The following is a 25,332-nucleotide window of genomic DNA, read 5'->3' on the forward strand; positions in this document are numbered from 1 at the left end:
TAATAAAAGTTGTCATAATGTGTAAGGCGCATTATGTTTATAAGGACTTTAATAATGTTCCTCATATGTGTAAGGGGCATTACTGTGTGGCATTATGTGTATAAGGTGCTCTACTATGGCGTTGCATATAGAAAGGGCACTACTGTGTCATCTAATATGAATAAAGAGCAATAGGGTGTGGTGTAATGTGAATAAGGAGCAATTCAGTGTGATGTAATGGGAATCAGGGGCTCTACTGTGAGGAGTAACGTTTATAAGGTAAAGTGATACTACTGTGGGATGTAATATGAATTATGGAAACTATTGCATGATCAAATGTGAATAAAGTTGCAGTACTGTGTGGCATAATTGGAAATGGGGTTACTATTGCGTGGCCATGCCCCTTGCCAGCAAAAACACACCCCTTTTTGGACTGTGCGCCAAATGTGTGAACTGTTCCTATTTAAAATATAGGGGGTACAAACCCCAAAATAAGGACTGCTATGGATGAGGGGTGATGGTGCTGGGAAAGAGGTGCAAGGTCAGAGGTGGAACCAGCGGTGGTGCTAGGGGGCACCTGCCAAAATGGCATCATATTGGCTAGGGCCGGCTCTGGACACGGGTACGGAAAATATTCGACCTTGCACGCCTCCATTGCCTTCGAGGATGAGGGGCAGGTTGGGGTTGTGCGGCTTCGGAGGCTAGATATGTGGCAATCAGCATCTTTAAAATGAACCAAAAAAACATCAATACAACATCCAATGTGTTAACAACATTTCAAATTTTACTTAGATGGCTCCTACACAAATACTTCCGGCGCGTAATCCATATCTAAATGTCGGACACCAGGAGGCAAGAAAAACCATAAATTAGGCTGAAAGAGGTCCCACTACATATGTAACTAATACAACACACACCCCAAACACAGAAAACCCCTCCCCCACTTTTCAGGCTTATACTTACCTTAAACAGAGAATTAACACACAAAGATACATACATTTGTAACTTAAAATAAGACATACAAGTCAAAAGTCAACCACCGAAAACACATCAAGCAACATGCACATACTTACCAACAATAACAAAAAAGGCCTTTAAATAAACGAAAGGAAGCCAAACTTGGCAAGGATTGCAATCTCCTAAATATGCAGCCTGCAGCAGAACAAGCATAATCAAAGTATAGTGTCAAATAACACACACAACAGTAGCCTCCTCCACCCAAAACACATCAAGCAACATGCACATACTTACCAACAAATAGATATATACTATTGATGACATTAGAATAAAGGGAAACACATTTAAATTAGAATGAAGGACAACACCACCACAACAGTTTGTCACAACAGGAATGGACTTGCTATATGAATAATAAATGAGCACAATCAAAATTAATCAAATACATGTTTTATTTCTAAATAAAAAACGCAGGGCGTACGCAATAAAAGTAAAAACGCATCATCTAAAGTGGATAAGTCTGTTAGCATACAGATGGGTCCACGGTTATCTTGGCTAGTTTGCTGCGCCTTGGCACAACATGGTTTATTAACATAAACCCTTCATCTATTGTTCTCAGCTGCAATACAATACAGAGAATAATACAGCAGGGGATTAAGTCCGACTGCACAGTCTAAATTAATCCTATTAAAGGTCAAGATAAACATGGACCCATCTGTAAATGACTTAAAAACAACTCTTACCTCTCACGCCTTCTCTGCTTCTGAATCACTTCTCTCTCCACTATACTTCTCAACACAACACAACACAACGCCTCGACAATCAGCAACTCCTGCATACACCCACAAACACAGGCCGCATGGAGGCCGTTTAAATAGACACTAATCAAAGTACGCCTACAAATTGTGTATGCATCACCTGTGCAATTTCCCCGCACAAACATACATATGCAGGTATAAAAACCCTACACACATTCAGACGCACATGCCACCACCAATATGGCTACGATCAGTGAGATTGATGCTGAGGTAGCAGAGCTGCACCAGCAGATTCGGGACATGGTAGCGAGGAGACGGAGGCTGCAGCAGCAACACCTCCATCCAACACCTGCCAGTGTAGAGGATGAAGGAGCAGGAGCCAGTACTCAACCCCCCCATCTACTGATTCACAAACAGAAGAGGCTGGTGTGAGCGCCGTGCCAGAGGAATATAACACACAAACTGAGGGAGATTCTGGGGTCAATACTCAAACCCAACCAAGCCAGGGCCAAAGTGAAGAGGAAAGTGGTGACAATTTGCAGGACGATGCATCACAGGCACCTAGCAAAAAGAAAAGGCGCCAGCCCCCATTTACGAAGAGGGAGTTGGCAATTTTGGTCCCACAAGCCATGCAGAAAATACATTACGGGAGCAAAAACATGGGTGCTGCGGCTAAAGATCACATATGGAGAGAGATTACTGACCGCATAAATGAAGTTTGCCCAATTGTCCGTACCCCACAGGAAGTACGAAGACAGTAAGTACATATTGACACACAATTTTATATACTATTTTTAAACCATACAAGAAAAAATGTGATGTTGCCTATAGCAACCTAAACCATGACATGTGTACAAGTAAGCGAGACATTTCTTGCTATTTACTTTCTTCACCTTTCCCCCAAACCAAACCACATATGTAGTTGGGCCGACTTCAAGTCCCACCTGAAGCAGAAAAGGTCTGCGGAGTGGAATGCTTTAAGGGCAACAGGGGGAGGACCAGCCCCTGCCGCTGTGGAGTTTACAGATCTAGAGGAGTTAGCGATGCCCTGTGGGAACTATGAGGAGGTGGCTGGGGTGTCCCATATGGACACAGACATGCCTGAGATGTTAGGGGCACATGACTTGCCCGGTCAGTTGCCTTACATATATAGTCAAGTGTTTTATGTCTCATTTTTGAAGTTGGTACTAATTGTTTCCTGTTTTTGTTTTCTCCTTTTGTATCACATTAATAAATCTATTTGTTCCATAACCCAGCACAGGAGGGGCAGCTTGGTTAGTCACAGGAGGGGCATCTTGTGAAGGCTGAGGCGGGGGGAAGTAGTGACACCTCTAGTGTGGGTCCGCTTATTCCACCAGGCCAGCCACACACTGGCCCCCCCACCCAAGCCTCTCTCCCGGCGATTCTTACGGAAATCTCGAGTCATGGAGATCGCCTCACCAAATTCCATGACGTGATGACCCGGGAGGTACACGAGATGTCCCTACGGCTCACTGAGCATACCACCTGTGTTCGGCAAGGTATGGGCGAAATCAAGCAAGGTCTATCCGAGCTCACCACCTCTGTCCAACAATATGCAAACACAGTTGGACTAGGTCTACAGGACATCACTGCCCTTCTTTCCCACAGTGGCAGGGAGCCACCAACACCTGGCCCCTCCCCTACCCAGGAAGAAGATCCCACTGGGCAGGGCCCTCGAAGGTCACTTCGCAGACCTACCAGTGACCATCCACTTAAGGTGGGGCGAAAGAAGAAAAAATGATTTCTCTCCAGATGCGGACACATTTCCCAGCACCCATGTTTATTATGTTCCCAAAATGTATATTCTATGGCTTGTGGGCCCAGAATGCCCAACTCCCTCATGCTGAATGGGGTTTGGTGGCTTTTCTTTTTATTAGCCTGTGATGCATTCTCCTGTGAACTTGATCCACCTTCCTCTTCATATCGTGGTGTGGCTAGTTGGGTTTGGGTATTGTGGCCCAAATCTTCTTCAGTTTGACCAACATGATCCTCTGGCAGGGTAATGACAGCAGTCTCTTATGGTGTTTGCTGCCCAGTAGATGGGGGGCCCTGACTTCTGTGTTCCTAATTTCTGCACTGGCAGGTGTTTTTTGCTATGGCATGTTTGCTTAGTGTATTGTTTACAGTTTAAACTACAAGAATTAAGTAAAATCACTTTATTAACATATTATTTGTGTGGTTATTGTTTTTTATTTTATATTTTGGTTGAGTTAACAATGTGCAAAACTAATAGTATGGTTGGGGACAAACCCCACAATCATTGCATATCTCATAGCTCTAAATGCTGCGCATTCACAACTCTTTTCTGTGCCTCAAAACACAATATATTGCCACGAAACAGTTTGGTTACCAGGGGCAACATGCCATAGTTTTAGAAACTGACAAGTGACCCAAAGCAGACTTAGCAATGTCTTAGGTACATCAGTAAGAAAAAACATTAGCGGTTAGCCTGCATCATGTGGGTAATGTTATATGAGTGACCAAACTAAGAATGGATTCTTGAAAACATGGCATGGTTGTGGCCTGGATTGCGCTTTAAATCATACTTGCCTACCTGACCCTCTCCATGAGGGAGAGCATGCTCTGTTCCTGGACTTTCCAGGTAATGTATGATTGCCATCACCTGTGGTGAAACACCTTTCTTATCAATTAACTAGCTCACCACAGGTGATGCCAATCATACATTACCAGGATAGTCCAGGAACAGAGCATTTTCTCCCTCATGGAGAGGGTCAGGTAGGCAAGTATGCTTTAAATATGAAATAATGTGTTTAAATACTTAGCCAGTGACATGCACTAGGTAAACCATGCGGACCTGAGCAATACACATTCTAACTACAGTAGCAGCATCACTAATAATGCTGTGTGTGTGGTTTAATGGGAGGCTGAACCATTTGCTCTTTATACAGGAACATATTCAGCAACATTATGCTTGTCAGGCATGCTGTACATGCAGCTCTACTGATGCCATTGCCAGACACTGCATATAATCTGCTGCAGCAAGTCAGTAGGCACACAGGACTGTGCCAGCGATCGCCCCTACCTAGCAGCAGAGTGTTTTCCTGAGGATGTTCCTCTATTACCCTGTGCTTCCCTACATAGTGATTCCAGGGGTGGGACTTCTGCAGTCAGTAGGAGGGCTTGAATGAATGCAGTTTGTAGCATCATCACAATATCCCAAATTACCAAGCATCGTTGTGGATGTGACCGTTGAATGAACACAGTCTCCAGGATGCACATATGAGAGCAACAGAGGCTGGCACTGCCCAGGACATCTATAGTGTCTCCCTGGCTGCTGAAACATGGGCGATTACAGGAGTCAGGTGTGCCATGCAGGGAGACATCACATGTGAGAGCTAAGAGCATATCTGCACTTTAATTATTCCTGCAGCAAGGTAATAACCCTTTCCTCTCCGCACTTACTCAATTCTCTCAGCTTAGCTGTCAACTTATTCTGCTGTTACACTCATATCATATGTAGCACTGGGCACCAGCCCAACGCAACAATACATCACACATTATTTTTGTTTTTGTGGGCTATACAGTAGCCGACTGTACATATAATTGGGTACAAGCACACAGTATATGTGTGTTTGTGTGTGGCATTGTGTGTGTGTGTGTGTGTGTGTTTGTCAGTGTGTGTGTGTGTGTGTGCGCGTAAATGTTCTATCTTATTGAAAAAAGTATGTACTAAAGTGATAGTTAATTTAGTTTAAAGGAATACAGTACCTAAGTTTCTGTTGCACAGATTTTATTTATCTCTCTCTCTCTCTCTCTCTCTCTCTCTCTCTCTCTCTCTCTCTCTCTCTCTATATAGCTAGATATCTATCTATATATATATATATATATATATATATATATATATATATATATATATAATGAGCATAATCAATTATTTTATTTTATAGTTAAGCCACTTACTTGCCATATGATAAAATGACAGTGATGTTTACTCGAAATATCAAAATACTTCCGTGTATTGCTTTTGTGTTATTCAGGCAATGCTTTATTCTTTACATACAGTAGTACCTAGCATCCACTTAGCACTGCAGTATGATCCTGCTCCCCTAGACCATTTGGAGGTGATTTCCCCTTCTACTGGATCAGTGTTTGCACCCAACAGCTAATTAAGTTTAAAACGAACCAGAATACTTTGTGGGCATTCCTACTGTATGACTGTCAGCCCATGACGCTGCTACAGTATTTCTTTTGCCTGCAGAAAGCAGAGCATCCTCAGTGCAGCATGGCAATTTCCATTTCATTTGGAAAAAAATTGTCAGTCTGCATTAAAACAAAGAGAGCCAGGAACGCTGCCTGTTACATAAGCACCTACTGTAGGCTGTGCTGCAGTTTCTGAGTCCAAACTTGGCTCTGTCACTTATTAGATGAATAAGACATGCACACTGCAAGAAGTTGGAGACAACTCCTTACTTCTGTTTGTGCTTCTTTGTAGTTAAAGCATTGTGTTTATTAGGGTAGATGGTATAAGGTAATGTATTAAGATCTCATATACTGTATGGGCAGATTTTATTTCCTCTTCATTCTGTGGATTACCTTTTTCTAGTCTGATATATGCTATTCTATACTTGTCGTCATTATTTCATATTTCTACATGCAATCAGGCTGCTGGCTTGTATACTAGATACAGTAAAAGAGCAGCTATCGCTATCCACTGTATGTAATACAGTCAGCAGAAAATAGGTCATCATCTTGTGAGGCGGAACAGAAGATACGTGTGCCATGCATCCAGCAGAGATCTGATATTAGTGGCCACTTATAGCAGGTGCATATGGAAAATCTGCATAAGCATTTAACCTGTATGATGTCAAAGCAGACACTGCCCGTATCCAGTTACATAATAACATGGGCTTTAGCTATGACAGGGATAATGCACAATATAAAATATGTATCTGTTGATTAAAGAACATGTCAGTATTTAAGGTCTTTAAATGGGGTCCCTATAATATTTTCAGGTGGTCTGTAGGTACAGCGCTGCTGTGTATGCTGGCGCTATATTGGCTACTATACTGTATTGTAAATACGTGCTAATAAATGTTTGCTACTAATTGTAGTGTGAGCTTTGACTTTTGTTAAATGGTTTCAAATGGAATGACTTGTGCTGACAGCTCTTTATTTAGTAGACATGGGCAGGCAAATCCATAGACTGCATTCATTGTTTCTTACCGCTGGGAAAAATATTTAAAATAGAATTTTCATTCAAATGGAACGTCACACTTTCCTTTTTAAAGTTGTGTCCTAGAAATGGATAATAAGGTTTCTAACGTATTGTTGTTGATGTTTTTATCGGCTTCTAAACATAATGAGGTGGTTTGCAACCAATCTACTTGTGAGATGGAGATGTTAGCTGACATAGCTATTCCATTTGAAACACTAGTAGCATAAACTGTCAAATGGTCTGCCTCCTCTGTACACCACAGCAGAATTTAGCAGACAGCTTATGCTCGCCATACATCAGGACGACACACATCCGATGCGAGTCATCTCATGATTTCCCTTGGAACTCCCCGGCAGCTCCCTGGCAGCCCCGGCCTCACGAGTGACACACAATGTGCTAACTACCCGTCGTTAAACGATCGATCGTGTGCCTCACAAAAAAAAAAAGTGTAAGGGAAATGCCACTCAAAATCGTAGGCTGCATTGTAGGTGCAAAAAACATGGTATGATATGCATATGGTTGCGATGGATAAAATGGGCTGCACATATGATCTGAGGATTCGACGCTGGACCCGCGGGACCGCGCATCGCATCGTAATCGTATACATGTGCACACGACGCAGCATATGGGGCGTAGAAATTGTGTATTGCTACATGATATCGATCTTTTATATGGCCAGCATAAGACTACCTGTGCTACTTGTTTTTACATTGGTGCATTGATGTTACAGTTCCCAGTATACAAGTACCCCCTAGTGCTAAGGCTCCTGCTTACTGACCTCTCAGTACGGTTACTAGTACTATCTAATACTCAGGAGTTAGTGGTGGCTCTCCTACATGGACCTGCTTGAATCGCCACAATCGCTGATTACCATGCCATGACTATGGGGTCTAGTTACTAAGCCTTGGTTGGAGATAAAGTGCCAGCCAATCAGCTCCTAACTGTCATTTTTCAAACCCAGCCAGTGATATGACAGTTAGGATCTGATTGGCTGGTACTATATTATACAGTTTCCTAAATTCTGAAGGTGTATCATATAATGTGCTCATAATATTTAATTTTATTTCTTTTTAACTTCCCCATTGATGCTGGACATGCCCACTATCTGGAAAGTCTTGGGGGGGAGGGTGCTGCTGCCATGGCCCATGGCTAGACCTTACACCTCTGGTGCTGCCCATGTGGGGCCACTAGTACAAATTTTTCCAGGGCCGCTTTTTGTTCCCAATCCGCCCCTGAACAGGGGCATGGCCTCAGTATCAACCGGGTTGCATATATTATGTCACCAGATATAGGGCATTATTATGAATCACAGTTCATTGATTATTTGCAACTTTGCATGCTCATAAGTTCTGAATACCCCTATGACGGATGCACGGGCATTTTAACAGAGGTGGGGACCTGTGTGCAGACTCCGGATGGCCCCCCTTCTCTCTACGGTGCAGTAGACTCTGTCATTCTGTACCAGAAAGGAGGCAGAAAAACGGTGGGGTTGGGCGTGACTGGGAGGTGACTAGTAGTGCATGCACAAATGGTCTGTTTATTGGACGTATTATGGGAGTGCAAGTTTTGATGGTGCGACCAAAGGTGACATATAATGATGTTCCAATCAATATTAGAGTGTGCACGGGTGCTTAAAGTGGGCATCCCAGTCCTTGCACATTCGGCCGCATGTATATATTGCACACAAGGGAAGGAGTTTATATGCTCGCAGACAGGCGACCACTGATAGAAGCTGCTGTATGCGCTTTTCCGTGCGACTCGGAAACAGGCCAATAATGTCAACATTCATTAGGTTGGTTGGTATGTCATCATTAAACATGCCGATATGGTTCATAATGTCGTCATCAACATTTGGCTTGTCGACCCTGATGTAATATCTACATTGCTGAAATGTCAACAATGTATTTTTCACGTGATTCTATCCCTAAAGCTGGGTACACACTAGGCTATACAGCGGGTGTTGGTAGACATATTGTGTCGGCTGTGCAGCACAGCCAATGGCCTTTATATCTAAAGCTATACTGGAGCATCTGGTTGTGTATACGGGTGGCCGCTGACCATCAGTACACTTGCGGCAGGAGCCAAAGTCACAGTTAGGCGGGCAAATTCAAATTCCTACCCAACAGGGTGTCCTGATCAACACATCGTGCGGCCAGTCTGTAAGTGTGTATACTTATCTGAATCAGCTGCTCAGTCGGTGTGATGGTGGGTCCACCAACATGTTTGTTTGGTGTGTACCCAGCCTAAACCTAATGTTAACCCTAACCGTAACCCTAATGCTAATCCTAATGCTCCAGTCGACATGCTGACAGTGTCGACATATTTTAATCTGCAAATGTTGACAGTTTTCAGGTATCATCATTAATGATGTCAACATTTTAACCTTGACAACATCATGAATATCAAACTGTTGATGGCATTATGAAAATCAACATTCTCACTGTCGACTTGGAGACTGCATCCCCAATCAACTATTAACAAACAAAAGACTAGACTGGTCAGTAGAGTAGTCAGTTGGTCAGTATATTTGTCAGTTGGTTAGTAGTGGGGTCAGTTGGTCAAGTTGGTCAGTATAGTAGTCAGTTGGTCAGTATAGTGGTCAATTGGTCAGTATACTGGTCAGCTGGTCAGTTGGTCAGTAGAGGGATCAGTTGGTCAGTATACTGGTCAGTTGATCAGTATCATGGTCAGTTGGTCAGTATACTGGTAATTTGGTCAGTAGAGTGGTCAGTTGTCAGTATACTGGTCACTTAGTCAGGTCACTAGTCAGTTGGTAAGTATACAGTACTGGTCAGTTGAGTGGTCAATTTACTGGTCAGTTGGTCAGTAGAGTGGTTAGTTGGTCAGTAGAGTGATAAGTTGATCAGTAGAGTGGTCAGTTAGTCAGTATACTGGTCAGTTGGTCAGGTCACTAGGCAGTTGGTCAATATACAGTACTGGTTAGTTGAGTGGTCAGTATATTGGTCAGTTGGTCAGTAGAGTGGTTAGTTGGTCAGTAGTGATCAGTTGATCAGTAGAACGGTCAGTTGTTAGTATACTGGTCAGTTGGTCAGTATACAGTACTTGTTAGTTGAGTGGTCAGTATATTGGTCAGTTGGTCAGTAGAGTTGTTAGTCAGTAGTGATCAGTTGATCAGTAGAATGGTCAGTTGATCAGTATACTGGTCAGTTGGTCAGTATACAGTACTGGTCATTTGATCAGTAGACTGGTCAGTTGGTCACGGTCTTCTTTCAGTTTTGTAGGCACTGAATAAGCAGATGAAACCAAGCATTCATGAAATATATTACTTATTATCTTAAAGGCTGTATAATGCAATCAGAAAATTGACAATTGTTATTGATTAAAAGCAAGTTGCAAAATATATAAGCAAATTGTTCCAGAACTCTCTACAAGACTAAATGCTTGTCTTATAGAAGTGGGTTGCCAAATTAGCTTGGGCAGTTAGCCAAATTCCATATTTCAATTAATATAGTGCAGCAAGGGATAACTTGCAGTTAAATTAATTGGATTCTCTATTCTCTAAAGCATTATAGTAGATACAATTGTAACTGGCACCATACAAATGATGTGGATATTATGTTTTCATGGTTATGTCACTTGGATGTCACAAGACTAGTTTATCAGTAAAACAGTTAATTTATTGACCATCAATCTGAACACTAAAGTCATTTCTGATACCACATGCATTTTACTAGTGTGCCTGTATTGCATTTTGCTTAATTGCACAGTATTTATAATCCTTCCCAATCAATATTCTGCTTCCTAACTATTATTTCTCTAGTTAATAGTTTTATAAATGAAAGCTTCTGTAATATTGTGTATGGCTCAGCGTTGCAGAATGCCACTGGATTTCTCCGAAGTTAATTATTGTAGCTGGAACCTTTCATAACATTACCTCCAAGATACAGGTAACCGGGAGTGCCTAATAAGCATTTTTGGTCTTCCCTCTACAACATGTATAGAGATTTAATTAGGCAATTGCCAAGATACAGAAGGCACCACATTTATTCAGCAGCTGCATCTTACAGCAGATTCAGAATCCTAGTTACCTAAATGGTCATGTTGTTATTATTATTTCTTTTACTAGTAAAATAATGTCCCTACCATGGCTGACTTGTGAGTATACAGCATGGTACAGCTCAGGGCTAGACTGGGCCACAGGGAAAACACCCGGTGGGCCCCATTGTCCATGGCCCCCACCTCTTCCCCTTGGGAAAAGGGTCCAGACTGTGCATTTGAATTATACATATGTTATATTACAGCGGCGTTTCTAGAGAGGAGGGGACCCGTGTGCAGACTCCGCGTGTGGGCTACCTCCTCTCCTGTAGCCGTCACAGCCGCTGTCCGCGATGAGACTCTGGCACAGTGCCAGAGTCTACAGCGCATGCGCAGGACTCCGAAAAATGGCCGCCGTGCCATTTTACCAGAGTCCTGCGCATGCGCTGTAGACTCTGGCACTGTGCCAGAGTCTCTAGTGCTCAGTGCGTAGCAGCGGCGGTGAAGGCTACGGGAGAGCAGGGGCCCACACACCTCACCGATGGACACCGGAAAGGTAAGTATAGAAGAAATGGGTGCAGTGTGTGCGGTGTGGGCCCCCTCTGGACTCAGGGGCTCGTGTGCATCGCACACACTGCATCCATTATAGATACGCCAGTGTTACATTATACTGCACAGGACTATGGTGTATTCTCTGCAGTGCATTGCTGTTATTAATCTGGTACATTATCATGCACTAGCAGTGTTTACTGTATATATTTATAAAGGGGCACAAACCATGCACTCTCTAATGGTTAGCCTAGCCTTTGTGGTGGCTGGCCACACCCCCTCTGGAGGCTGGCCACACCCCTAGACATGGGCCCTTACCACCACATCACCCCGGTGGGCCCTTCATGCCCCAGTCCGACACTTGTAGGGTTGGATGCACCCAATTTGTTAGTGCTGTTACAGATAACTGGGCATTTTCAGGCCTCCTGAACTGTGATCCTGGTGACACCTGACACTAGGGGGTCATTGGGGATGGCACCCACAACAGCAGGGTTAAGTTCAATAATATTTGCATTGTTGTTGAAAATGTATTTGTTGACAACAAGTTGTGGGACCCACACATCTGCAATGGACTGCTCCAGTTTCCCGTTCTGCCACTGCCAGGATCGGGGATTTCCCAGACTTGCAGATTCCAACTAAAAAAGTCAGGATCGGTGACATACTGAATATCCCTGATTTCCCGACAGATCACAGATCAGCTGATGAGTGTCAGGGAATTGTGGTGCTGATGTATTGTCCGCATTAGAGCCCATTAGTAAATACTGATTTATTTTCAATATATTTTCAATTGTCCAAACTGATGATCAGGCATGCCACTAGGTATATCTAGCCCCAGTACTGGGATTCATAGCCAAGTATGTAGGGGTGTGGCCATGATTTGGGTAGGTGGTGGCATGGTCTCCATGGCATCTCTGGTTCTTTTACCAAACTGCTGTGGCAGCCTGTTTACTACTAATGCTAGTATCTGTGTGTCTATGATGAATATGCATTTGTCTTCAGGTGGAAGGCTCAGCTGCCCAATGATTTTTAATCCACTCATATCATCACCAGTATTGGGACTTTAACCCACCCACCCCGTGGTCACAAACAGGAGTCCCAACTCAATCCACGAGCATGGAAATCTGCCTACACACCCAAAACTGCGACACCTAAGAAACGCAAAACTGACTGGATCAATCTGACTGCTCCCATCTGTGTATGTACGGAGCTGCACATGCGCACTTGGCAATTGTTTGCTACAGTACACATGCAATTTGCAGCTATCCACAGTATCCTTCCGAACGTGAGCCACTGCGCCCGAAGTGAGCCCGCGAGGGGAGGCATTTCAACAAATTGGGGTAAAAAAATGTTTTAAAACACAAAAAAAATCACCCAATTTTTTTTTGGGCGTGTCGAACTTTTGACCCTGTAGACCTTTTTGGCCCTGTCAAACTTTTGTTTGTCAACTTTTTGATTGTCGACCTTTTGACCCTGTCAAACTTTTGACTGTCGACCTTTTACTATTGACCTAATGACTGACTATCTTTTTAATGTCTATCTTCTATATCACAACCACTTCAAATAAGGCCCAGAATGTCCACTAATCATTTTTGCTTTTTGCTAGATGAACTATAAATGTTTAACTGATCTGCATTATTTAGGTTATGCTGGAACCATAAACGTCATTTAATTAATTGCTACTTTGTAATGGTCCTAACGCTTAGCATCATTTGATGCTACTCCGCATATATCAAGACATTTTTAGCATGTTATTTCTGCAGCAATACAATGATTCTTCTGCATTCATGAATCTGTTATTATGTGCATTGACATTAGTGCACAATCTCCATATTTTACATGGGATAAGGGGTCAATAAATACCCTGAGATCATTTCATCTTGATCTGGTCCATGGATCATTTAGGAGATTCTGCAGTAATGATATTGATGTCTGCAGCAGTCCTGTTTTGTCAGCTAATCTCTCCAGACATCCTATAGATTACTTCATTTCTCAAAATGTCATTTTGAAATCCCCTGAGCCTTCTAGATTGGAGAGAGAGAGAGAGAGAGAGAGAGAAGAGTGTGTGTGTGTGTGTGTGTGTGTGTGTGTGTGTGTGTGGGAAGGGTGGGGGAGCGGGGGATCTCTGGGATCTCCCTTGTTAGGCGTGCTGTGCATAAAACACTTTTGCAAAATTGTTTTATTTAAACCCCGTTTGGAGGCTAAATTGTAATTGCTAATTATATTGAAACCGGAATAGCCTTCATTTGTTTAGGAATTGGGATACTGCTGTAACATAACACTATGGCCTAATTCAGACCTGATCACTCCTCTGCGATTTTGCAGAGGTCTGCGATCAGATAGCCGCCACCCGTAGAGTGAAAACCCGCCCCGTGCAAGTGTGAGAATGCATGCGTACGCCATGTGAAAACTTTGCCAGACAGCGGACATCTGCAAATCCGTTTGCAACTCACTCACCATCGAATGATTTTTCCAGTCTCTGCGCAGCCCAGGACTTACTCCTAGTGCGATACAAAGAGGCTGATCGGGGCCGGAGCTGACGTCACACACACCCTCCCAGAAAACACTTGGGAACGTCTGCGTTTTTCCTGACACTCCCAGAAAACAGCCAGTTACCACCCCCAAACGTCTACTTCCTGTCAATCAACTTGCGTACCCCATGCAATCTAAATTTTCGCACCATTCTTTCGCAGTTTGGCTTCGCGCATGCGCATTGCGATCCATATGCATGCGCAGTCATTTCATAATTATCCGCTGTGCAATTTCGCACAACAGCGATCAGGTCTGAATTAGGCCCATAGTCTAGTGCGCATGCACAGATTTCCAGAAAAATGGAGCCGTGGCCATTTTCACAGTGATTTTCTACTGCACATGGCGCACAATGCCTGAAAAATGTCTGCTGATGCGGGATTTGGGAGGGGTATGTGAATGTGGATTTGCATACAGGACAAAAAGCTATACCTTTTACACTGAAATTCGAGCAGCTGTGGCAATGCTGATTTACTTACAGGACTAAAAGCAATACTTAAAACCACACTTAATACACTTTAAAATCGAGCCGCTGCGGCCGCTGTATGCAATCCTTAACCAACGTACTTATTACTCATTTTGCGTACAAAGTCCCGTACCGTGTACGCACTTTGCGTACTAATGCCGCAACGGACGTACAAAGTACACGCGGTGCATACACACACAATGACACACCGTGAGCACTATGCAGCTTCAAGTGTCTGTAATACACTTATAAATCTAGCAGAGAAAGAGATACGACACCAATTGTATTTAGGAAGTTGGGATCCGACCCGCCAACATATAATTGATAAAAGGGGGTTACAACAAAGAGACAATTACAATAACAGAAAAAAGGCTACAGTCAATGGTACATACGTTTGGTTTCGCCTACGCTTCCCGGTCCGGTCCTCAGTCATCAAGGTAGATGACCATCAGAGATTGAGAGAGAGTGACCTGGCCTGCAGCTGGCTTTTTATACATTTGTCCAAAACCTAACACAATGGAAACTGTAATCTCTTTGTCCATTGGACACTGGGATGGTCATTTACAGTACAGGAGAGGTCATAGGTCAGTTTGAATAGGTGGGCGATGTCTGGTCCAGGTGCACTTGCAGATGTTCTCCTCTGGGTTCCCGCCGCATATCAAGAGCACAGTAAATACAGTTTGCTCCTGCACATAACTATTCGCAGGAGCGTGCGATCTTCTGCAAACCAACACCGGAATATTGCTCTTAAAATACCCTACAGCTGGATACCAAACACCACCTTATAACCTAGTTCTGTACCCTCCTATCCTGTAAAGGTGAATCCCTTTGTTACTGTACCATTTTAAACAAGTGTAAATTGTGCGGTGCATGTGGACTATGTGTACATTGTGCACTATTTGGATTAAATATGTAATGTATTTTTATGGCTTTTCCATGCGATCACAAACACTACCGTAATTACTCATACCACGCGCTAATATGCAGGACCGCGGGAGCGATCATACGCAAATTGCAAATATGTGCACGCACGGCAGAACAAGTACGCGCACGGAGGCCATCTGTGTGTAGTTTGTACGTGATGTGTGTACTGAAATATTTTCGACTTCGACTGTCCACCCTTTGGCAGTCATCAATAACTGTCACACTTTACTACTAAACAGAAAATATTATATACACAATATATACAAGTTTGGATGATCGGGGGAGAGTTGTAGGTGGGAAATGTATGACCTAGTGGGATAGTAAAAAGCATGTATGTATGAATCCATGTCTGAGGGGCATGTATCATCGTGTTGTGTATGTTCTAAATAAGCTTCGAGGTATTGCGAAGTATACATTAAATCCTTCTCATCCCGTATTAAGGGTCTGTAAATGGGCAAATAAACACTACCGAGCTCTTTTCGGCTTCTTATTCCAACAAATGGGGAGCACATTTAGTTGATGATACATGGAGCGGGAACATACATATGTGTCCACTTACATCTTTGCTGTTTTGCTAAATATGTCACAACATACAAAGCACGGCTAAGCTGTTTTTCACGAGTAACAAGTGGATAGATTTTAAAATTATTATTTGCCATGATAGAACATGTATAACGTTACATATTAAAGAAGCAAATTAAGAAAAATCATAAGGCATGGCTAAATCTCTGAGTCTATGGCATGCAAAACTGTGCCATACATGGCGGGATATAGCAAAGATGTATGTGGACACATCTGTATGTGAGTGCTAGTATATGTGGATATCACCTGTCAACTATGTGTGCCATTAACTGGAGGTTGCAGAGATGAAGATAAGACATATATATATATATATATATATATATATATATAAATAAATACATTCACATAAACATTTTGGGTAGGGCTGACGTCTTTTCCGGTTGGGTGTTTCTGGTTAAGGGGGAAACAGAGAAAAATAGTGAAAGAAACAGGTCATGAAATTAATTTGCAATCCTTATCATGACACTGTCACACTGTCTCTATGGATGGATCATAAATTAAATCTACTGCTGTAACAGCGCCCTCACGCCTTAGACTCATCAAATTTGTGCTGCGCTTGCGCCGCGTCAGAATTCGAACACACCTGAATATCAGACCAATAATTATGATGACTCCCAGGATACAAAGGAGAAACTTCCCATCTTCTGATCGATGATCTCTGTGGGGTCGACAGTGCTGTTTGTAGTGTACGTACAGCACTTCACACCATATTGAGTTGCCAGGGTAACACAGTACCCACCTGTCACGGCTGTGACGTAATTAAGGACCATCCTGTGCTGGATCAGTTCCTTCTTGTAGGCTTGTAACTCCCTTCCCGTATATCTGAAGGTGTCATCATACATCTCGGTGATATTGTCTATCAAGTTCGCTAGCGCATGGATGTAACTATAATTTACAGTTCCTCTGGCAGTACGGGTGATAACTAATGCGAGAAGGAACTGAATCCCGGTGGATTCATGGATCAAATCAGAGGCTGCGTGCTCTGCCCTATTTATGAGGTGTCTCTTGATGATGTGTTCATAGTGGGTATGAGTATAAGTCTGAGCACTGCGGTGAACGTCTTTCATTTTGTCGTGGGTTATGGTCATGACCTCTGGTAGTACTATCCCAATATAACACAATCCCTCAGAGCTCGGAGTAAGCCACTTGTGCGCTTTCCTCCCACATATGAAATAGGCATCATCTGGGAGAACATAGGGGACAAAATGTAACATCACCATATTGCAAACTTTCCATGTAAAGAAACCAATCCCTAGTTCTCAGTATAAATATCGGGCTGGATGAAATGGGTACAATACCCTGACGTTACTTTTCCAACCCACATGGTCTTGCTTCCACGTGTATACCTATACCGAAAATACCTCCCACTGTTGGCCATCTTGCGTACAAGTTCAGAGTCGATAGGAATCCTATCAGCTCTGTGTGAAAAGGTCATTGTCTGGTTATTCCACGTCACTTCCCAATTTCCTGGTTTTCGGAAATTGGAAATATTAAAACACAACAAGGACCTATCTACGTTGTACTCGTGGAGCTTCAAGCTAGGGGGCCTGGATATATTGAATTTCTAGTCCACCGGTCTCCCACCCCGTAATTCGAGTACCTCATCTATTGCTAAAGGGTATGGTACTAATCCTGACTTACTCTGTCCTTGAGGTACCTGTGAGCACACCCAGCATTCTGTCTGGTTTAAGACCTTACCCACTAGTGAGTGGTAATCACTTAACAGATGTCGGTCCATGTCGATATTAATGTTGGACTGACATCTCTGGATACACCCATCTTCGACTATGTTCTCACAATTCCTACAAATACAATATTCATCAGACAATAACCCTTCACATTGCCTCCGAGCTCCATGACTACCAGAGCGCTTACTGATACCAGCCTTTACTTGAGTGATGTGCTGCTCCTGAGATCCTACAAATTCATACTCGCCATCAGAACCCATTCCAGATCCCTGCTCGACCTCTCTGGGACCCTCACCAAAATAAATTGTCCTGATCAAAAACAATATTACTAGCAGAACCCAAAACGCAGTCTGTTGTGATAGATCCATTTCGTTAGGGGAAAGAGGGAAAATAAGGAGGAGAAAAGAAAGGAAAATGCAGTGGGGAGGTGAAAAAAGAAAGCGATGCGACAACCGTCCTTGGTCTTGTTGCTCTCGGTGCTCATGTGCCGTTCAACAGTCCTGCCTCTCAACTTTCCCGGAACAAACACTCTAGTGATACGAGGTTCTCTTCACCTTGCTCTTTGTCACGAGTTTTCTCCGGGTCAGCGACCTTCTTGCAATGGGACGAGTGGACCCAAGTCTCTCTTTCGGCGACCTTTAATGCTGTAGTGCTGGTTAACAAGACTTGGTACGATCCTTCCCACCTGTCTATGAGGCAACCTGAGCGTAAGAAATTTCGAATCATCACATAATCCCCAGGCTCAATGTCATGACAATTACTGTTCGGTAGGTCAGGAATCACCAGCTTTAGATTTCTTTGTTGATTTCTCAGCTGCTGGCTCATCCTAACCAAATATTTCTCAGTTATTTCATTATTGCATTTCAAATCCTCCTGGGGGTCTATCATTACATGAGGTTGTCGACCAAAAAGAATTTCAAAGGGTGATAAGTTAAGCGGTGACCTGGGAGTGGTTCTGATGCTGTACAACACTAGTGGCAAAGCTTCTGGCCACAGCAATTTAGTTTCAGCCATCACTTTGCTCAGCTTGTTCTTAATAGTGCTGTTCACTCTCTCTACCTTCGCACTCGCCTGTGGTCAGTACGAAGTATGTGGCTCGCTATTAATTCCCATCAGTTTGCACATGACCTGAAAGACTTCACCTGTAAAATGGGTACCCTTATCACTTTCAATCATTCTAGGGATACCATATCTACACACAAATCCCTGCACAATTTTCTTTACAGTGAACGTAGCAGTATTTGTGGCAGCAGGGAACGCTTCTACCCAGTTGGAAAACACATCGATACATACTAACACATATTTAAAATTCCTACAGGGTGGTAACTGTATGATGTCGATTTGTATTACCTGAAAAGGTCTGTCTGTAGGAGGGATATGGGATGGCTCTGTTGGTATTGTCTTACCAATATTCTTCCTCAAGCAAGTAAAACATGTCATTGCTCTCTTACCTGCATGATAAGAGAATCCTGGTGCACACCAGTAGGCTCTTACCAGCTTGCACATACCCTCTTTGCCCAGATGAGTCAGACCGTGTGCCGCCTCAGCTAGACTTGGAAGATATGCTCTGGGGGCCACTGGCTTACCGTGTGCACCTGTCCAAAGTCCTGAGGACTCCTGACCATACCCCTTCGACTTCCAGACCGCCTTTTCCTGTAGGGAACACAAATTTTGCATTTCAATTAGCTGTTTTGTGCTGACCGTGTTAAATGTCATCAGTGATGTGATGTTCGTCTGTATGGGGGTGCTTGCTGCTGGTTTAGCAGCTTCGTCTGCCCGGCTGTTACCAAGTGATATTGGGTCTTGGTTGTAAGTGTGTGCTTTACACTTGATAACAGCCACTCTGTCTGGTTCCTGTATTGCTGTCAGAAGCATTTTGATGTGGGACGCATGCGCTACAGGTGTGCCAGCTGCAGTCATGAAATTTCTGAGGCGCCACAGGGCCCCAAAATCATGCACCACTCCAAAGGCGTACCTAGAGTCTGTGTATATATTAGCTGACTTACCTTTGGCCAACTCGCATGCTCGGGTCAGAGCTACGAGCTCAGCGACTTGTGCTGAGTGTGGCATGCCAAGGGGTTCAGCTTCTATGATACCTTCGTCATCTATAACTGCATATCCGGTGCACAGGTGTCCCGATTCTGTCTGTCTGTGGCAACTACCGTCAGTGTAGAAGGTAAAGTCTACTCCTTCCAGTGGGTTGTCACTGATGTCAGGTCTCGCAGTGAAAGTTTGGTTCAGATATTCCATACAATCATGCGTATCAGTATCTGCACTAAATCCTCCTTCACCAACATTCTCATCCTCCACCCTTTGTGCCTGTCCAGGCACACTTGGCAAGTAGGTTGCAGGATTTAGTGAGCTGCATCTCTTAATGGTGATGTTTACAGGGGCCATCAGTGATAATTCCCACTTTGTAAACCGAGCAGATGAGACATGTCTGGTTTGGGCTGAGTTCAGCAAGGCTGATACTGCATGGGGTGTATGGATGGTCAAGTCGTGTCCTAACACTACATCCTCGCTTTTACTTACCAGCAAAGCTATCGCTGCAACACTTCGCAAGCAAGTGGGGAGAAACCGCGCTACAGTGTCCAACTGTGCACTGTAGTAAGCTACCGGTCTGCTGGCATCACCATGTCTCTGTGTTAAGACTCCTGCCGCGCACCCAGCACTTTCAGTACCGTACAATTCGAAGGGCTTCTCATAGTCTGGCATACCTAATGCAGGTGCTTGTGATAGACACTGTTTGAGTCTCTCAAACGCCAGTTCAGACTCATCTGTGTGAGAGATCCGTTCCGGTTTGTTCGAAGAGACCATTTCTTGCAAAGGTAAAGCCAGGATAGAGAACCCTGGAATCCAGTTACGACAGTACCCACATATTCCAAGAAAAGTGCGGATCTGTTGCTGAGTTTGTGGCAGAGTCATGTCGCGAATCGTCTGTATTCTATCAGCGGTGAGGTGTCTAAGTCCTTGTGTCAAGCAGTGTCCCAAGTATTTGACCCTGGTCCGGCACAACTGCAACTTATCCTTTGAAACCTTGTGTCCTGTCTGGGAAAGATGAAACAGAAGCTGTTTTGTATCTTTCAAGGACGATTCGAGTGAGTCAGAACACAACAGCAAGTCATCGACATACTGTATTAGCATTAGCACTGATCCGCTCTCACGTTGAAAGGATTGTAAACAGTCATGCAAGGCCTGGGAGAAAATACTCGGGCTGTCAATGAAACCTTGGGGTAGACAAGTCCAGGTGTACTGTACTCCCCTGTACGTAAAGGCAAAGAGGTATTGGCTGTCAGGGTCAATGACAGTGAAGAATTTTGCAGTAGAGGGAATTTGCATGAGGATGACAGCTGGATTGGGCACTACGGGGAATTGGCTCTGAACTATTTTGTTTATCCCCCTTAGATCCTGCACTAGCTTGTAACCCATCCCCCCACTCTTTTTCACATGGAAGATGGGACTATTAGTGGTGCTGGACGTCCTGACTAGAATGCTCTGCTGTAGCAGCCGCTCTATGGCGGGGTACACTCCTAATTCTACCTCTGGCTTCAGAGGATATTGAGGGATTTTTGGAGCTATCCTACCATTTTTTTACTTATACTGCTACTGGAGCTACATTCGCCATCAATCCAGTGTCCTGTCCATCTTTGGTCCAAAGGGAACCCGGTATTTGCAAGATCATTTCCTCTACCTTTGATGGACACGTGTCTATAACCAGGGCCGGATTAAGCCTTCGGGGGGCCCGGGGCACTAAAGACAGGGGGCCCTCCTGGTTATGCCCCTGTGTGTGTACTCCTCCTCCTGCAACAGCAATTCCCTGTACCCACATACAGAGCTTGATTTAAACCTCATTGGGATCTTAAGCAAAAAATCTGTTTGGGGACCTCTTCCTCAACTGCATGCAATTTCACACACACACACACACACACACACACACACACACACACACACACACACACACACACACACACACACACACTGCCCGCCATAGCCACACACACACTGCCCCCATAGCTGCACACATAAACACACACTGCCTTAGTGACACAGACTCCCCTTACTGACGCAGACACTATCTTACTGACACAGACACACTGACACAGACACACTTACTGATGCACATTACTGACACAGACACCTCTTAATGACACAAACACTGACATACACCCCTTACTGACACAAATGCCTACACAGACACCACTTACTGACACAAAGCCCTTATGGACACAGACAGCACATTCACAAATACATACTTGCTGACAGATATCCCTCACTGACACAAATACCTGTTACTGACACACATGACACCAACACACTTACTGACAGACACCCCTTACTGATACAGACATCCCTTACTAACTCACTTACTGACAGATACTACTTACTGATGGTTGAGGCTAGATCTAAGTGGCCTGAGGAACCTTTTCCGTCAGGGGGAGGAGCCACGCCACAAGGGGGAGAAGCTACGCCAGCGGGACAGTTGCTCTAGTATCCACGCCACCAACTATTACCTTTAGTAATTAGGTGGCGAGCGAAGCGGATCGGAGCCCGAAGCATGGCGAGCGAAGCGAGCCCGCGAGGGTACTTTTCGGGTACCTTGTTCGGTCGTAGCTCCTCCCCCTGGTGACAGATCTTCTCCCCTAGGTACGTCAGAAGGTCCCTTCTCCCACTCCGATATAGAATCAACCACTTACTGACACCATTTATTGGCACATTACCATACATATTTGCTGACAGACATCCCTTACTGACACAAGCACAACTTACTTGATGCCGATACCCCTTAGTGACACACACAACACAAACACACCTACTGACACAGGTGCCACTTACTGACAGACACCACTTATTGACCAAGACCCCCCTTACTGAAACACACACTAACAGAACCCCACTTACTGACACACACACACTTCATGACATGCATTCAGACAGCAGAAGAAGACACTACATTCATGATATGCTTGCAAACCCCCTCCCCCCTTCCCGGAGGAAATACCTCACCCCCGCTACTACAGACTGAAACACACACTACTACTGTGGTTGCTTGGCGATCACCTCTCCCAAGTCCGGACTACCTTGCTTTCTTAACCTTTTGCACTTCTAATCAGCACTGCAGTCAGAGGTCTGACTCTGTTCAGTCTCCTCTTCCCTTCTAGTCCGACTGGTGGTCTCTCCTCAGTGATGCTGGGAGGAGGCGTGTTCAACCAAACCAGAGAGCTACTGCTGTAGCTCTTAATCCTTCGTGCAGCTGCCAGCTGCTCACTACGTGACTGTGTGCAGTCAGCAGGGGACAGCTACAGTATGTCAGAGGCAGAGTAGCACAGCCGGGGGGCCCCTTGAGATAGGAGGGCCCGGGGTACTTAACCCCTGTGAGCCCCCCTTAATCCGGCTCTGTCTATAACAGTAGAGTGCGACATTAGTCTTTGAGGGGTGTCTAGTATATCTTGCACTTCTTGAGCGTGGTTCTAAGGTATATCCAAGAAGACACCCTCAGGAGTACAGTATATGACACACCGCATTTTACACAATAAGTCTCTGCCGAGTAGATTAGTCGGAGCCGATGCAGCCAACAGAAAAGAATGTTTGGTTTGCAAGGGCCCTATCGTAATCTCTGCAGGTCTATTCAAAGGGTATTGTTGCACCGTTGCTGTTACTCCCATTGCTGAAATCGTTTTACCCATGGTTTTTACACCTGATGTGGAATTCAACACTGATCTGGCCTCCCCTGTATCTACAAGAAAAGGTAATAGTACACCAGCTACATCAACCATGACCTCAGGTTCACTACCAAGGCTAGCAATCAACTTCACTGGCTGCAGACTACAGGTGTGGCCCAACCCCTATTGTGTAGTGGGACCCTCCAGCAGCGCATTGGCAGCTACAATATGTGAGGGGGTAGCTGTGATTTTTCGGAGACCTGCCAGTCCCTCCTTGGTGGGTACCTCCTTTTTTCCCCTCTATGTGGCTCATAATCTCTTCTATATGGTCCCTGATCCCAATTATGTGATTTGTAGTATGTATTCAGGTCTAGGGAGTCTGTATACGTTATGTGTCCCTTTACTCCTACAGTCCCTTGCAAAATGTCCTTCCTTATTACAATAGAAGCATACTATTGACCGTGATTTACCATCAGGGGTCTGGGGTTTTGGCTGATGTGGCTTTGCTGTAAGAGCCTGTATACTCACCGTCATCAGCTTATCCCCTTTCGACTCCCTGTGCTTACTGATGTTCCGATCATGCTCGACAGCGGACTCTCTCAACGCAGCCACCGAGATACCTCTCCAATTAGGTAGAGAGGTTTGCACCCTTGTCCTCAGTGCCTCCTTTAACCCGTCCATTAATACAGAAACAGCTACCTCCCTGTGATGTGCATTATCCTTAATATCCTTAAGATCCCAGTGTATCTAGCTATTTCCTGCAGTGCTCGATGGAAATATTCGGATGCCATTTCCCCTTCTTTTTGTCTTATGGAGAAGATTTTATTCCATTTAACAACAGTACGGAAATACACTCCTAATTGCAGGATGATTTGCCGTACATTCTCCTGATTGTATTCATCAGTGAGAGGCACCTCTGTGTCTAACTTACAATCCGTTATGAATCTCGTGATCTCAATATTTGAGGGTAGACACACTCGTAGCACTGTTTGACAATCTTTATTTGTGGGCTCGTGGGCGTTACCTAACTCTTTAATGAACCTCTGGCATCCGACTAGATCTTTTCTGGGATCGGGGAATTCTGACATAATTGACCTTAATTCTGCTCGGGACCAGGGACAATGCATGACAATGTTCCTGATGGGAGTCACTCCCTGAGTGTCAGTTCTCCCGTTGGGAACTGCAATCACCCTGACAGGATTTAATTCAACTACATCATTCTGGCTTGAGCTATTGTCTCTGCATAGTGTATGGTGCCGTACTTACCTGTGGACACAACCTCACTCACCCCTCCGCTGGGGGGCCTCGCTACTACTCTTGGTGGTTGGGCCGTGCCCACCTGGGTGTCCTGTATGGTGGCTGCTAGAGAGAGTGCCGATATCGTGCTGGGCTCATCTTCCTGCTCACAATCCTGAGGAAAATTTTAAGATGGGATACAACTGGCAAGGGTTAGGGTTAACATATTTATCTATCACTTTCCTATCTTTTACTGATGCACCATTGCTTGTAGCCAATTTCTCCCCATCAATATAGGGTGGTGGTGGTGCGCTCGCAATCACTTTCCCGCTAGATTTGGAACTTGCTGTGCAAGCCAGTTCCTTCTGCACCTCCCCCTCTTGCTGCCACAGGTTTAAACAATTTGTATGTCTGACCCTTTGTTTACTGGATTTAATCAGACATACTTTAATCCTTATGTTCTGTAACACCTCTGATTCAAAGCTACCCACCTTTGGGAATGGGGCCCTATCTTCCGCAGTCACACGTACCCACTCATTGCAAAAAGCCTCCGTGTGTGAACCATATTTTTCACACATAATAAACCTTGCTGACCCTCTCGGCCGCAATTCTGACCTTCTCGGTCCCAACTCTTCAGCCTTAACCCTAGCTACCAAACGCCCACTGCTTGTGCAATTGGATCCCATCGCGGACTTTTTGCCTATAAACGCAATCCCCAAATGCACAACACAAATAGACGGTGAAAGACATCTAGCGCTTTCACTCGCTCCTTTTCCGCTGATGTACCACGACTCACTCCAATAGTGACCACCGC

General features: G+C 44.4%; 1 protein-coding gene across 3 annotated transcripts in view; it reads left to right on the forward strand.

Moving 5' to 3' along the window:
* The window catches only part of SYT12 (synaptotagmin 12), a 307,494-nt gene that overhangs the window by 41,031 nt on the left and 241,131 nt on the right, over positions 1-25,332 (forward strand). Inside the window, exon 1 of one of the 3 annotated variants that reach the window (XM_063944346.1) lies at positions 4,545-5,110. The exons of the other annotated variants lie outside the window; for them this stretch is intronic. The gene's annotated coding sequence lies outside the window, so the exon portion shown is untranslated. Of the gene's footprint in view, positions 1-4,544; positions 5,111-25,332 lie in introns of those variants that run through there. 3 annotated transcript variants of the gene reach the window in all.

The sequence above is a fragment of the Pseudophryne corroboree genome, chromosome 11 (genome assembly GCF_028390025.1).
Source record: "Pseudophryne corroboree isolate aPseCor3 chromosome 11, aPseCor3.hap2, whole genome shotgun sequence".
Lineage (NCBI taxonomy): Eukaryota > Metazoa > Chordata > Amphibia > Anura > Myobatrachidae > Pseudophryne > Pseudophryne corroboree.